Source organism: Tamandua tetradactyla, chromosome 13, assembly GCF_023851605.1.
Source record: "Tamandua tetradactyla isolate mTamTet1 chromosome 13, mTamTet1.pri, whole genome shotgun sequence".
Lineage (NCBI taxonomy): Eukaryota > Metazoa > Chordata > Mammalia > Pilosa > Myrmecophagidae > Tamandua > Tamandua tetradactyla.
This window is the reverse complement of record NC_135339.1, coordinates 85314945-85329844: the sequence shown is the minus strand read 5'-3', so window position 1 is coordinate 85329844 and position 14900 is coordinate 85314945. Positions and strand designations below refer to the sequence as shown.

At 44.0% G+C, this 14900-nt stretch overlaps 1 long non-coding RNA gene across 2 annotated transcripts; it reads right to left on the bottom strand.

The window, feature by feature from the left end:
- Positions 1–1119: 1119 nt before the first annotated feature.
- On the bottom strand, positions 1120–13524 carry LOC143654400 (uncharacterized). Of its 2 annotated transcripts, XR_013161795.1 has the most exons (4): positions 13431–13524; positions 13247–13353; positions 4634–4829; positions 1120–1314 (listed from the first exon to the last, which is right to left on the bottom strand). It is a non-coding gene; the product is annotated as an uncharacterized LOC143654400 (long non-coding RNA). The 2 variants fall into 2 exon arrangements; XR_013161796.1 differs by lacking the exons at positions 1120–1314; positions 4634–4829 and adding an exon at positions 6897–7125.
- Between the last annotated feature and the right edge of the window lie 1376 nt (positions 13525–14900).

Below are 14900 nucleotides of genomic sequence, written 5' to 3'. Positions count from 1 at the left end.
TTTGCCCCCTCAGACAGATCTGGCCCATCATAGGGAAGAGGGAGCCAATCCCAATTCAGCAGCATGTCAGAAGCATGTTCAAATATGCCTTCCAATTGTCCAGCTTCAAACCAAACCCAGTGCTCCCTTCTCTCTTCCAGAAACCCTTGGGTATTGTGGAGGACACACTTTTATCTTGTTCTCTTTCTTCCTAAACTCACTATCTTTGTTGACCTTGATCACTCAGAATATTCCATATATTGCAAAGGGTATGAGATAGGGGTCCTTTTTCATTTTTATGTGGGTCAGGTATGAATTGAAAAGGAAAGATGGACTCCATCATAGAGAAGGACAGCATCAGCAAACCAAACTCAAATCCTGAGCACTCACTTTAGGAAGGGTAACACTAGATGAATAATCTTTGACAGCTTCACCTGGACAGTCCAGACACAGAGAGCTTTAGGTCCAAGATAGTTGTTGACTCTGCCCAAAGGATCAGAAAAGAGGCCCCTACATGCAGTAGGTGCTAAAGCCAAAGGAAGAGAATGTTGACAGGGTCAGCCCTTAGGAACATCCCCACTCCTGGAACAGCATCCATTGTTAATCTTTCTACTTCCTGTTCCTCAAAAAATGTGCTGCATAGGTGACCTGAATAAGATGATCCTGTAAACAATGTGGGCTTTATTATTTACTCATTCCAAAGCTTTTTAAGTACTTCATATCTATTTGTAGTACATTTTATTGTCAACAATGGGAAACAGAAACAATTGAACACCCCCTCACCATAAAATTCTTTACTATCAACCTCATTGCCAGGTTGGTGAACAGAGAGCTGGCACAAACATCCACCCTGTGCCTCCCAGGAGGTCTTCTCCTACAGAAGCCAAAGACATAGCAACGTCAGTTCTCCTGCCCCAAATCAGAAATAACCAAACAGACAAATGGCAATCCGTCTTATTTTAAACACCTACCAGAAGGTATCCACAATCAGCCTCAGTCATGCCTCAGTTTCCTCAATTGTAAAATGAAGTATGCCAAATAGAAAAAGAAATCCAGCTCAGCTGAGTAAATTATTAGAAAAGATGACAGCAATAAGTAGAAAGCTCTAAGCATGACATCTCAAACATCAGTGGGTGAAGGAATTTTCTTTTATTAGGAAGAATAATCAAGTCTACCAGAACTGGGTGTGGAGGATGACACCAGCAGGTGGTGTGATCAGAGCTGACCAGAAAATGTCTTTCCTCGAGATCAGCTGATTTTCCAGGGGGCATCAAGCAGGCGTTGTCTGATTTCCAATGCTTGTTTAACCTTAGCAGTGTGTCAAATTTCATGGCCCTGTGGGGATAGGAAAGCAACATAAGACCACTTTGGTCAATCAATTAATAAGAATTTTGTTCTGTTGGATCAGTGGGGGACAAAGTGTGGCTAATCATTTATGGGTCACAGAATAGGAAATCGGTGAGTCTGTGTCTGGCCTTGTCTCAGAAAAATAAAGGAGGCCTCTGGGAATCTTATTGAAGTCACATGGGAGTGAGTGGCTCCTTGCAGCCTTATCCTAGAAAACATAGTATGGGGATTCCTATAAACTCCATGTTCTCCAGGATCACAGGACTTGGGTAAAGTTCAACATTATAAGGATAATAATTGAACCTACATGCGTGTTCATGTTTGTAAAGCACTTGGCTCTCACCTGGCACCTCGTGAACACCAGGAAAATAAATAAACCAATGAGCAGCCTGCATTGTGAGGACGTGCTCATAATCTCCCCAACCTGCATCCTTTCTGCTGCAGTGATTCTCTCTTTCGTTTTCCTGTACGTTGTGGAGCAGCTCAGCTCTCAAGACTCCAGATTTTTGGAGAAGGCTGTTCTGCACATTTGGCATGGGCTTTTGGGCAAGGCAATATGTTTACCCTGCCTCATGAAATGCAAGCTGGGAGGGCTAGGGAGGCTGCCTGTGCTGTAGAGGACTTAGGGTGGGATAGATGGGTGGGTATGTACATGGAGGGGCCCCTAAGAGATACAAAATGAGAGGGGGATTTAGAGATGGTTAAGGGTTAAAGCAGATGGCCAACTGCAGTTGCCACTTCCCATTGCCAAGACTGTGTCCAAGGTACATGACCTTCCCAGTGAGCTATTAGAAACACAAGCAAAAACCATATATTCTATCTATGAGGAGAAAGAAAGGGGCAGCAGTAATGACCCAGTTATTTTTTGCCCTTTCAGATGAATGGATTTTCTCTGAAAGGACATCCAGACAGAACAAAAAAGTGAAAAACTTGGAAGTTACTGATGTATGAGGGAACAAAAGTACAAAATGGACACCACTGTTAAAGAGGCCTTTGAATATGAAGGGATGTTGGCATGGAGAGGAGAGGCATGGCTCTTCTCACTTGGACCCCTCCTGGACCATGCAAAGGGGAAGACAGAAAGGTTTCACATTCAGCATCTAGACTAGCTCTTTCAGCTAGTTTTCTCCAATTCCATTCAGTTAAAGTGCAGTGTTCCCACTGTGGAAACGCAGGAAAAACAATCAGTGCTGAGCAGGCACATCCACTTCTCCATGACATCCCAGGTTTTCCTGGGTTTAACACTGGAAGTCCCAGAAGATACAGATAATGTCTCAGTCTAGGGAAACCAGGACAGTAGGCTACTCTAACTCTGGCCAGAACATTTCTTCTTTTAAATTCTATAATGAGAACTATGATCAATTTGATGTGGGAGTAAATCAGTGGATTACATTTTCAAGTGAAGAAAATCAACTTTTCTTAATTAAAGGGCATTGCACCATTTCTGGAACGCAAATTAGATACTTGAGATCTAAGGGACCTGAATGCAAACACATGCCGTGCCATGGTTGGTTGGCCTGGTACTGTCATTTACCTCAAGGTATACAGTAGCAGGTAGGAGCACAGATTTGGAATCAGACAGTCCCAGGTTAGCTCCCTGGAGAACTTAGAAGCTGTGGCCTTGGACAAATTAAGCCTCAGACCCCTTTCAGCAAAATGATAATGATATCAATGGCAGATATAATCAAGATGAAATTGGATAACCTACATGAAGTTCCTAGTGGAAAACCTGGAATATGGTACATGCTTAATGTTGATGTTAACTGTTGTTTATTGCCTATTTTATGGATACCATGGTTCTATCCTCAATTTATATATTAGGATAGTAACATTGAAAAAGGTGAAAGGAACTTCCTAGACCACATGGCAAATTTGAGTTAGAATTGAGGCTAGAACTCTTATTGTTTTTACATTTGTGTTCCCTGTTTGGCCTGCTTTGAAAGAACTCCTATAATCAAAGACAACAGGCATGCTAAACCAAGGGCAAAACTTGTCTGATAAAATCATTATTTGATCTCAGGTGTTCTCTGGGAAAAAAAATGTCCGGGAACTGCATACACTAAATAATATCCTTAGTGTGTGCTGTTATCCAAGCAAGAGGTCATGGCTTACTTGGAAAAACTGGAACAGGAGGGGAATCTGAAAAATTAGAAAACCCATAATTTCATAACTAGGATTTGTTTTTCCTTCTCAAAATGTTTCAGTGAGTTTAGATGATCCTTCAAGCTCTAAGACAAACATTCTAGCAAAACTTAAGGAAAAGTGAAGAGCTTCTCCCTTACTATATTGTAAGGTGAATTACAGGCACCAGCTGCCCTCTTTTTCCTGTGCATGGAGACAGACTCTGTAAGAGGTCAACAGGAAGGGCTGGACATGAATCTACCCATCTCTTGATAGCATTCAGGTGAGACTGTGGCCCACTTAGGGCCCAGCCCATCTGGACCAGGACGATGAGCCAAGCCCACCCCTGCCCCCTGACAGATCTTGCCCATTGCAAGAAAGAGGGAGTCGTCCAGGAACGTGTCTGAAGTGTGTTCTAACACTCAGTCCAGGAGCCCTGTTCCAGTCCAACCCACTGTGAGCTTCTCTCATCCAGAAACTCAGAGGGACTAGGGAGGAAACACTTCTTTCTGTGTTCTCTTTCTTCTTAAACTTATCACACTTAGTGAATTGAAATAATATGTACTTCTAGCTCTTCCTGATATAATCACATTCCATGAGTAAATTTTTAGACCAAATATGTATACCAACATATCTGCATTTTTATATAAAGGGCATGTATACTATATATAATGTTTATTATTAACTATATACTAATTATGTAGTATAGTTACTAATAATAACCAATTTCATAGTTAGAATATACTAATATAGTAATATCCAATTTCATAGTTAGTATATACTAACTATTAGTAACTATACTATATAATATTAAGAAATATACTACTAAAAGCCAAAGGGACTACAATAAGATTAATACAGAGGACAGATTACATTGTCTGAGGTGTAGATGCCTCATCATGGGATAAAAGGTACAATTCAGAGAATAGTTTTCATATCAGATCTATTCAACCCCAAAGACATGGGTGTGTAGAAATGCAGAAACAGGAACATCCACAGGATGACAAGAGCTGTGTCTTTCTGCAGAGGGTCCTGGGGCCTAATTGACTCTCCTTACCACATGGTCTCCAGCAGAAGGTTGGCTCAGTCTTATTTCAACAGTCACAGAATCAACCACGTTCCCATCATACCACAAAGGGAGGCCTGGGTTGGAGGAGCCATCAGAGGTCTTCCTCTCACCACTTACCTTATGAACCAACACGGTAAAGCAGCTCAGTGTTGTTTTACCATTGGATGGGTGCTTGGGTCTTTGGGAGTGCTGGACAGTCAGTATGTTGGAAGTGGAGTGGAAGATGAGGAAGATGCCTTCATAAACTTTCCCAAAAGAATTGGGTCCCCAAAGTCCATCTATGATTTCCAGCTGCTCAGTTTCACACGTGAGACTGTTTGGGCAGAGGTAAAGGAAGCTCACCTTTTAAAATTGTTTTCTATCCCAGAGGCAGCCTCCCTCCTTGGACCGTACGAGCTCCACTTGTGAGTAGTGAAAGGCCAGATGAAGACAAGGAAGGAAATGTCTATCCGTTTTCCTGAACAGAGGACAGTCACCCCCTGTTCTTCTTCACCCTGACGTCTTCTCAGATCACCTCCCTCTATCCCCCCTCCCCTCCTCCTGCCCCTTCTCCCCTTCCCACTCCCCCCACCACACACACCCTAAGGCAGCAGGTGGCTTCCAACTTTCCTGGGAAGCTCTACCTAGGCTCTAGGATTCCAGGAAATGAAATTAGTCTCAGGGACCAGCTGTATTTCAGGACCCACAAGCTTCACAATGCAGCCAATACAAAGGGTATTCCCCTGGTCCTTGGACATTGTGCCAGGGTGAGCTCCCTGAGGTGAGAGCGTGGGTAACTCTCCTTGGTTCTGCATCCCCCTCTCTGACAGATGGGGCAGGAAGTGGAGCGGTTTGGCCTCTTATTCCCAAGCTTGCCTTCCTGACCGGGGCAGAGTGGGGCTGGGAGTCCAGCCAATCCTGTGTAGACAAAGGGCATGTGTGATAACTGCTATCCCAGGAGGCCTTCCCTCCACTCCCTCCTCCCCTGCAAGGCCCCTCTAATCCTGAAAACTGATCCCCCCCATTATGTACCCACAGGTGCTTCTTCTGCCGGAGGCCCTCTCTTGCACAAGAGATGTGGGAAATAGCACAGCAGGGCCAAATGCTGGCACCCCTTAAGCCAGTTTTCCTGTTGCTCCAGCATCAAGCGTTGTCATGGTTAGGGACATGTGTCAACTTGGCCAAGTTGTGGTACCTGTTTATCTGGTTGGGCTAGTGCTGGCCTGTCTTTTGCTATGAGGACATTTCATAGAATTAGATCATGATCACGTCAGCTTCATCCACAGCTGATTCCATTTGTAATCAGCCAAAGGGGATTCTTGTCTTCTACAATGAGTGATGCTTAATCTAATCACGGGAAGCCTTTTAAGGAGGATTCAGAGGAGACAGGTTCCATTACTGCTTCGGGTGGTGAGCCTCTCCTGTGGAGTTCATTCAGACCCTCCATCGGAGTCGTCGGCTTCACAGCCTGCCCTGCAGATTTTGGACTCTGCATTCCTGCAGTCACGTGAGACACTTTTATAAATTTTATATTTGCAAGTGTTTCCTGTTGATTCTGTTTCTCTAGAGAACCCTAACTAATACAAGGTCTTCCTAGGTGCCAGGGCAGGTATATCCAAGCTCAACCTTTGAAAAGGACAAATGGCCAATAAAGGGGAAATTTCAGAAGGGTCTATTTCTCTGGCCCCTGGAGAAATGGTGACCCAGGAAAACCCTCTAGTTTTCACCACCGCCCCTCCTCAGTTTCCTCATCTTCTTGTTCCCAGCCATGTGCTTGCACCGTACCCCCTTTCTCAGAACACCTGGAGCAAGGTTTGCAGCTGAGCTAAGCCCTATCTTGAGGCTACCATCTCTAACGTAGCCTTCTTCCGAAGAGCACCTGTGAAACCTAGTAGAGGGGTCAGCCCTGCAGCAGTTGTGCAGGAGGAAGGGCCCTTATTGACCCATGTTACATGTCACATCATTTCTCTAATCCCATTGAGTGCTGTGTTTGGCGTTGCTGTAGAATTGATGGACATGTGGCTTTCATGCAAAATCTATGAAGACTGTTCAGGAATGGAAAAGCTGTGAGTTGTACCTGCTTTGGGAATATCTGCTGCGGCCTTATCACTGTTTTTTTTCTTTACTTCTTTCTTTCTTTCTTTCCTTCCTTCCTTCCTTCCTTCCTTCCTTCCTTCCTTCCTTCCTTCCTTCCTTCCTTCCTTCCTTCCTTCCTTCCTTCCTTCCTTCCTTCCTTCCTTCCTTCCTTCCCTCCTTCCCTCCCTCCCTCCCTCCTTTCCTTCTTTCAAGATTTTTTTGCAAAACCATGCTGAGGAAATTAAACTTAATCCAGAAGGATTTTCATCAGGGAGTGAAGGTGGGGTCAGATGGTGCTTTAAATACCTTTGGTATGTGGGTCATGGATAAACTGAAGGAGGCCAAGTTGGATTCCATCACAGAGAACAGCAGCATCAGCTAACAGAACTCAGATCTGGGGCAGTCACTTAAGCAAAGGAATTGACAGAATCACTTTCTGCATTGACTTCATTTTGATGTTCCATATGCAGAGAGTTTGTGGCCAGAAAGAGTTGAGGATCACAAAGAGTTGAGGATCAAAGGATACGTGATGAGGCCCCCATATTCAGAGTGTGCTGAAAACAGAAGAAATTGTCGGGGGACTCCAGCTTATGAGGGGCTTGCGCAGTTCTGGGGCCACGTGACTGTTATCTCCCAACTTCCTGACTCCCTCCTCAAATGCAACATCCATGCCCTGAGCTCATGACCCTTCAAAGAAGATGGGCTTTTTTTGTTTTACTCTTTTCAGAGCTTTAAGGCAAATCTACTAATGTATAGTACAATTTGTTTGACCAGCGGGGAACAGAAGAAATTTAACACTGTCTTACCATAATATTCTTTATCATCAACCGGAATGCTACACTGGTGAGCAGAAAGATTACACAAACATCCCATTTGTGCCTTCATAGAGGTCTTTACCTGGTGACAGCCAGAGAAATAGCAAAGAAGCCAGTTCTCCTGCCCCACACTAGGACTAACCCATCAGAAAAATGAGGATTCATCTCATTTTAAACACCTGCCAGAAGTATTTTACCGTGAATCTCATCATGCCTCAGTTTCTAAAACTGTGAAATGAGGATATAAATGGCACCTCCCTAATGGGGTTGTATAGGGTCAAATGAATTCATGTCTGTTAAGTGCTTGGCCCTTACCTGAAACCTTGGGAGCAGCAGGCAAATAAAATGAACAAGTCACCTGCCTACTGAAGACTCATCTCTTCCCTCTAACTTGCATCCTTCCTGCTGCAGTTATTCTCTTTCCCTTTAATGCTCTTGTTTCCTATTTCTGAACATGATGAAACACCTTGACTCTCAAGGCTCCAGGCATTTGGAGGAGGCTTCACTGGTTTGCCATCTGCTCTTTGGAAAGGCAGCATGTTTCCCCTATTTGTGGGATGTGGAGAGCAGGGGCTAGAAAGCTGCCTAGTACTTTAAAGGAGTTGGGGCATAGAGGGCATGATTACAGGGAGAGGAGAACTGAGAGGTTGGACATAAGAGGGAGAAGGTAGTTTAACCATTTCTGGAACACAATTAGGCACTTGGGACCCAATAGAACTGACTGCAAACTCATGGGATACCATGGTTGACCTGACACTATGGCTTTTCCACATGCCATAATGTAGCACAGATCTGGATGGCACATGGTAGCTGTTTGGATTTTGAAAAAAACATTTACTATCTCTGAGTCTCCCATTCCTCATCTGTACCATAAGGAGAATAGTATCAACCACCAAGAGTTCTAGCCAAGGTGAAATTAGATAACCTGTACAAAGTTCCTAATGGCAGACATAGAGTATGGTAAGTTTTGAATAGAGTTTAAATATTATTATCATTATGATCTATTTAATTGCTAACGTGTTCCTATCTCCAATTTATAAATGAGAAAACCAAATGTTAATAAAGGAATAGGATTTACCTGGATTCATGTGGCAATTTAGTAGCCAAAAGGAGACTAGAACTCTTTAGTTTTAGCTCTTTTTTTGGCATGGAATGACTGGACTCTTTCTAATCAAAGACCATAAGCTTGCTAACTGGAAGGCCGGAATTAGCTAAAATTAGCATATTACTTGATCTCAGGCATTCACTGGGAACATCAAGGTCCTGGAACTGCCCACACTAAGTCCTGCATTTTGTTAACCAAAGCAAGAGAACATGGCTTACTTAAATAGGAGAAAGAGGGGTATCTAAAAAGTTAGAAAACCCAGAAAGTTAGTACTAATATATGATTTTCTTCTACAAAATGTCTATGAACTTTAGCTTAGACTTCATGCAAATAAACCAATTTACACGTGGATTATAGAGACCAGCTGCCCTTTCCTTCCTGAGCATAAAGCAGACTCTGTTAGAGTCAGTCCATGAATGGAACTTGACTCTGCCCTATCCATCGATTGGCAATATTCAGGGACGACTGTGAACCTCCTTGGGGCTTCACAAGTTTCCTGGACACAAGAATGGGCCCATTTGGTAAACAAGACAATCAGTCAAGACCGTTTCTCCTCTAAATAGGAAGAGGAAATCATCTCAGCAGCATGGCTAAAGTGCACGCAAACATTCAATCCAGGAGTCCTGGTCCCATCGGATCCAGTGCGAGCTTTCCTCTTCCAGAAACTCTGACGGGCAATGGAGAAAGAAACTTTCTGTGTTCTCTTTGTTCTTAAACTCACCTTTGTTGACTCACTACCTTTGTTCACATGGCACCTCTTTCTCAGAACATTCTGCCCTGGTCTCTGTAAACCTCCCCATTAAGAAGGCTTGAGCACCACCTCCCCAAGATGCCTTCCCTGTAGGTGAGGAACCCTTCCCAGTATCTCATAGTGTCGGTAATTGCCATCCGCTGACTGGTGTTGTGAGATCCACTGCTTCTTTTGTTAATGTTAGACTTTTTATGTGTGTGGGATTATTCCTTAAAGATAAAGACTCTGCATGGTATATTTCAATGTGTCACAAAGATTTTAATGATCATGTATCCCTAGGACTGCAGGCTATAATCCCATTCCATGAGTACCTTTTCCTACTATCTATACCTTTATCTGTTTATCTATTATAAATATCTATCTATACATTCACATATATATGGATACACATATACAAATATTATGTATACAATATTCACCTACTATATACTAAATATACTGTACATTATGTATACAGATACTACTAAATGATAAAGGGCTTATACTAAGCTCAACAAAGAGAAAAGATTACGTTGTCTGAGGCAGATATGCCCTGTCATCTGAATAAAATATACAATTAAGAAAATAGTTTGTATGTCAGATCTACCCATCCCCAAAAGTCTGAGTCCATAGACATGCCAGGATAAGGTTTATCCATAAAATGATGGCACTCATGTATGTTTTAGGAAAAGGTCATGGGGTCACATTGATCTCCTCACCAAATAGTGGTCTACAAGAATGATGGCTCAATCTTATTTGAACTGTCACACCATCGACCACATTTCTGTAATGCCACATGGGCAGATTAGGGAGGTGAGGGGAAGCAGAACGTCATAAAGAACACCTCTCTTTACCTAATCTGAATCACCATAGTACTGTACAGCAAAGAAAGAGAGTGGGTGTTTGGAATTTCTTGAGTATTTGATGGTCATAATGTTGGAAGATGACACATAGATGAGAGGGCCACCTTTACATAATGTCCCAAGGGAATGGGACCCCAAAGATCTGTCCAGGACTTCCACCTGCTCACTCCCACACGTGAGGCTAATTAGGCAGACATAAAGGCAGGCATCAGAGTTTGAAATCAGCTCTCCTCCACCATGCTGCCTCCAGCCATCAATGTGTGGAAGACAGATTGTGCCAGCTCTGCCGATGAGAAGTGAAATCGCAGTGGTTGCAGTCCTACTTCCTTTTCCAGAAAGTCTGGGGCAGGTAGTCTGATTGTTGTGGATTGAATCATGGTCCCCACAAAGACACATTCAAGTCCCAACCCTTGGTCCCATGGATGTGAACTCGTTTGTAAGGAGGATCCTTGAAGATCTTATTGAAGCCGAACTCAATCAAGGTGGACTGTAGTGCCACATGACCAGGATCCATAGAATCAGAGGAAATTTGGACATAGTAGCAGGCAGAAGGAGGAGACAGAAGGTGGCAGATGGCCTGGTGACAGAGACAGATGTTGAATTACAGGTGGCTGGAAGCCACCACCAGAATACCCAGACTTCAGAGAAAGCATGACCCTGCTGACACTTTGACTTTGGACTTCTTGCTTCCAAACTCTGAGGCAATAAATTCCTGTAGGTTAATCCAACCTGTGGTTTAATTCTCTTTGTTCAATCTAGTCTGCTCGGTGGTGTTTGCTATAGCAGCCCTGGCAAACTAAGACATGGACTGAACCTTAGTTCAGAGGCAGCTGTCCCCAGAATGCCCTTCATCACAGACAGCACCTGTGTAATCTATGGGAGCCCAAGCCCTGCAGCAGCTCCAGCAGGGGCAGGGGGCCTGTCCCACAGATTATATCATCTCTCCAATCCACCATTGCATGTTGTGTTTGACTTTGATCTAGAATTGATGGAAATGTGGCTCCCATGTTAAAATGTGTGAAGAACTGTTCTGGGATAGAAATGCTGTAAGCTAATGCTGCTCTGGAGATGCCTTCTGTGGCCTCATTAAAGCAATCATTCCTTCATTCACTTGAGCCTCAGTTATAAAGCTCCCCATTCTACTAGAGACAAACAATGAAATAAACAAGCAAAATTATCAACAAACTCCAATTAGAGATTGGTCTGGAGTGATGATTCGGGCACAAGGGAGACAGACTAGTTTCACCTGGGGAGGGAGTCAGGAAGGCTTCATGTTGCTGAAAATATGAATAGGAACTGAGTTGAGTTATGAAATGTGAATAGAAACCCTAAGCAGAGGGCAGAAGAATCTGGAAGGGGTGGGAATGTGCATTCCAGGCAGAAGAGCTAGGTAAGTAAAGACACAGAGCTGCTAAATGGTCTGGAATGTCCACGAGACTCAGTCTGTTGTGGCTCAAGCACAGAAAGGGTGACCTAAAGTGAGAGGAGACTAGAAGGGAAGGGAAAGGAGCCAGAACATGAAGAATTTTGCAAAGCTATACAAGGAGGTTAGACTTAAGTCAGAAAGGAGATTAAACCTAAACTCACTTGAGGAAAGGAAATAGCAGATGGATGCTTTGAGTTGGCTTCATCTTGATGAACCAGACACAGAAAATTCTGGGCCCAACATAAGTGAAGAACATGTTGGAAAGATCTGTGAGGAGGCCCCCACACTCAGTATGTACTAAACACAGAAGAAGAGAATGCTGAGGGGCTCCAGTGCAGCTGCAGCCTGTGAGGGGCTCTCCTTTCCTAAAGCCTACATCACTTCTGTCTTCCTGCTTCAAAGTTCTTCAGGAGCAGAACACACCACTGAAGACCTGAATCTGATGATCCCTTAACAAGAGGGCTTCATATTGGGTCTTTTACAATGTTTTTAGGGAATTCATTTCTTTTTACCAGTAGGAAATAGAAGAATGCATATCCCTCTCTCTGAAGTATTCTCTATCATCAACTAGAAGTGCCAGGCTGGTGAGCAAAAGACACAGATTTGAGTGTCTTTTCCTGGTAAAGGTTAGAGAAATAGCAGAGGAGCCAGTTCTGCCCCAAGCCAGGCTGAACCCTTCAGACAAATGTGTGAACTTTCCATTTTAAACACCTGCCCACAGGATTCCATGATGGTTCTTTGTGATGCCTCAGTTTTCAAAACTTCAAATGAGGGCTAAAAATGGGATATTAGAGGATCAAAAGAGCTCTTATTAGCAAAGTGCTTGGGCCTTAACTAAAACCTCATCAACACCAGGTCAATAAATAAATAAGTGAACAAGCCACCCACCTCCTGAGGACACACCCCTCCCTCTAACCCGAGTCCTCTCTGCTGCCTGATTCTCTTCCTTTAATGCCCTCATTTCCTGTAGTCAGTGAACATAGTGAAGCATCTGGACTCTCAAGGCTCCAGATGTTTGGAGGAGGCTCCACTCCTCGTTTGCCATCTGCTCTTTGGAAAGGCAGCACCATGTTGTCCTTGCTCGGGAGACTTGGAGACTTGGGGACTGAGGAGGCTGCCTGATGCTGTAGAGGATTTGGGGTGTTTGTGTTGGGGGGTGTACAGGGAGGGAGCCCTGAGAGGGTGGACCTGAGAGGGGGATTTAAAGACGGTCAAAGGGTGAAGCAAATGGTCAGGTACAGATGCCACATTTCTTTGCCAAGATTTTGTCCCAAGTCCATGCGTTACCCAGTAAGCTATTTGGACTCCTAACAAGAGCATATATTGTCTCTGTGAGGACAGAAAAAGGAAAACTTTTGGCTACATTTACCTTTCATCTTTGCAGTTGATACAATTGCCACTGAAAACACACCAAGACAGAAAAACAAACTGAAAAACTGAAGTTACTAATGGGTCATGGCACAAGAATGTAAAATTAGCACCACTCTAAGGAGGAACCAGAACTCAAAGGGAGGGTGGCTGAGACAGAGATGAGTCTCCATCCTGCTCTTTAGCCCGTGGAGTAATCAAGGACATACAAAGGAAGGACAGAAAAGAGATATCAGACCCAGTATCCACAGACTAGTTCATTCAGCTACTTTCTCCAACCCCTCCCCAATTCCACTTTAAGTGTTCCCACTTTGAACTCAAAGGCTAAAAAGACAACTCACTATTTTCCCAGTTTTCCTAGGACTTACCCAGGGTCAGCTCTGAAATTTCCTTGGACCAGGATGACTCTCAGACCTGAGCAAACCAGGACATAGGATCACCCTAAATCTCACCTGAACATTTCTTGTTGTAAATTCTGAAATGAGATCAATGATCAATTTAATGTTGGAGTAACCAAATAAATAAGGTTTTCAAGTTGGGAGAATCAACCACCTTAATTTACAGAAAGGTCACCACTTCTGGGATTCAAGTTTGGAGTGTGGGTCCAGGAGAACGGATGCAAATATAAAGTTTGACCTGGTTGACCTGGCTCTGTGACTCATCCTCATGATGTAACTATGGGTACAAGCACAGCCATGGTTGGGACAGCCCTGCCCACTGACGCCATTGGTCCTTGGACAAGTTACTTTCTCTCTAAGCCTCAGTGCACTCATCTGTAAAATGGGGGTAATAATAGTCCCTGCCCATGGGATTATGGGGGTAATTTCCACTCCACCCATGGCACTGGGCTCTCCACAAAGGTCACCTGTGTGTGCCGACATTTCAGCACTTTCTCTTCATTTCCCAGATCAGATGACATTTCTATACTCAAGAAATAAAAGATCAAAAGAATGTTCTAGGATCTATTCTAGCCAGAAAATTCAACCAGCATACCATCTTGAGTCTGCATTGTACAAAAAAAAAAGATATCCCACTCAAGAGTTAAGATCAACTCTCATTTGGGGTATATAAATCACACCTGATCAGGAAGCAGCCACAAGTGCAGAATCCTATAAATCCTATAAAATCCTCAACATTTCTTGTGACCTCTCAGAATGGGACCACTTCAATCCAGGTCAACCTTTTGAGAGTTCCTATGATATAGAGCCTGAGAGGCAACCTTGCACTTGGACAATAAGCTGCCCTTCAACAGTAACCCAACTAAACCACCCTTCAGTCTCTAAGATAAATACTCAACATAGGGGAGCATTCAACTTTAATAACCTCCACCCCTTACACTGGCCTGTGGTGTTACAACTTTCAGGGTTCATTCAGTCCTGTGTGTTCCTCATTGTTCTAAAGTTAAGGCTCAGAGAAGTTGAGTGACTTGGGGTCAGCACCTGAGAAGAGGAGGCTCGCAGTGGGCAAACCCAAGTGGTGGAGGAGAAATGCATAAGGCTAGAAATGGCTAGGCGGGGGCAAGAGAGAGCAGCAAGGATGAAATAAGGAGCTGGTGAAAACTAAGGGAGAGAGGAGGGGCCAAACGAGAGAGAAAATGAGGGAGATGAGATGAAGCTCTTTCCCAAAATAAATGTTACTGGAATCAGAGTTGGTTTACCCTCATGCATAGATGCCTTTCCCAGAGCCCAACCCCCTGAGTCACAAATTGGCTGCCCCTTACTGGGCCCTTCTAAACCTCTGGTGGGGAGCTCCTATTCCTGACTGCTCCTATACTTGCTGCTGCTGCTACCCTGTCACAGCCCATTGTCAGATGCAGAGCCCACCCACCTCCTGAGGGTCTTCCCCAGGTACCCTGTGATGGCGGCTCCAATTCATTTCAAGACTGGTTTCCCACCTAGGACCCTCCTGCAGGAACGCCTCTTGGAATGCTTCCAAAGCAAGGATGAGGCCTGGGCAGTACCCCCGTAGTCTCAGTATAAGTTTGCAAAGGCCGAGGGAGAGTAGAAGGGAAGGGAGGAAGGA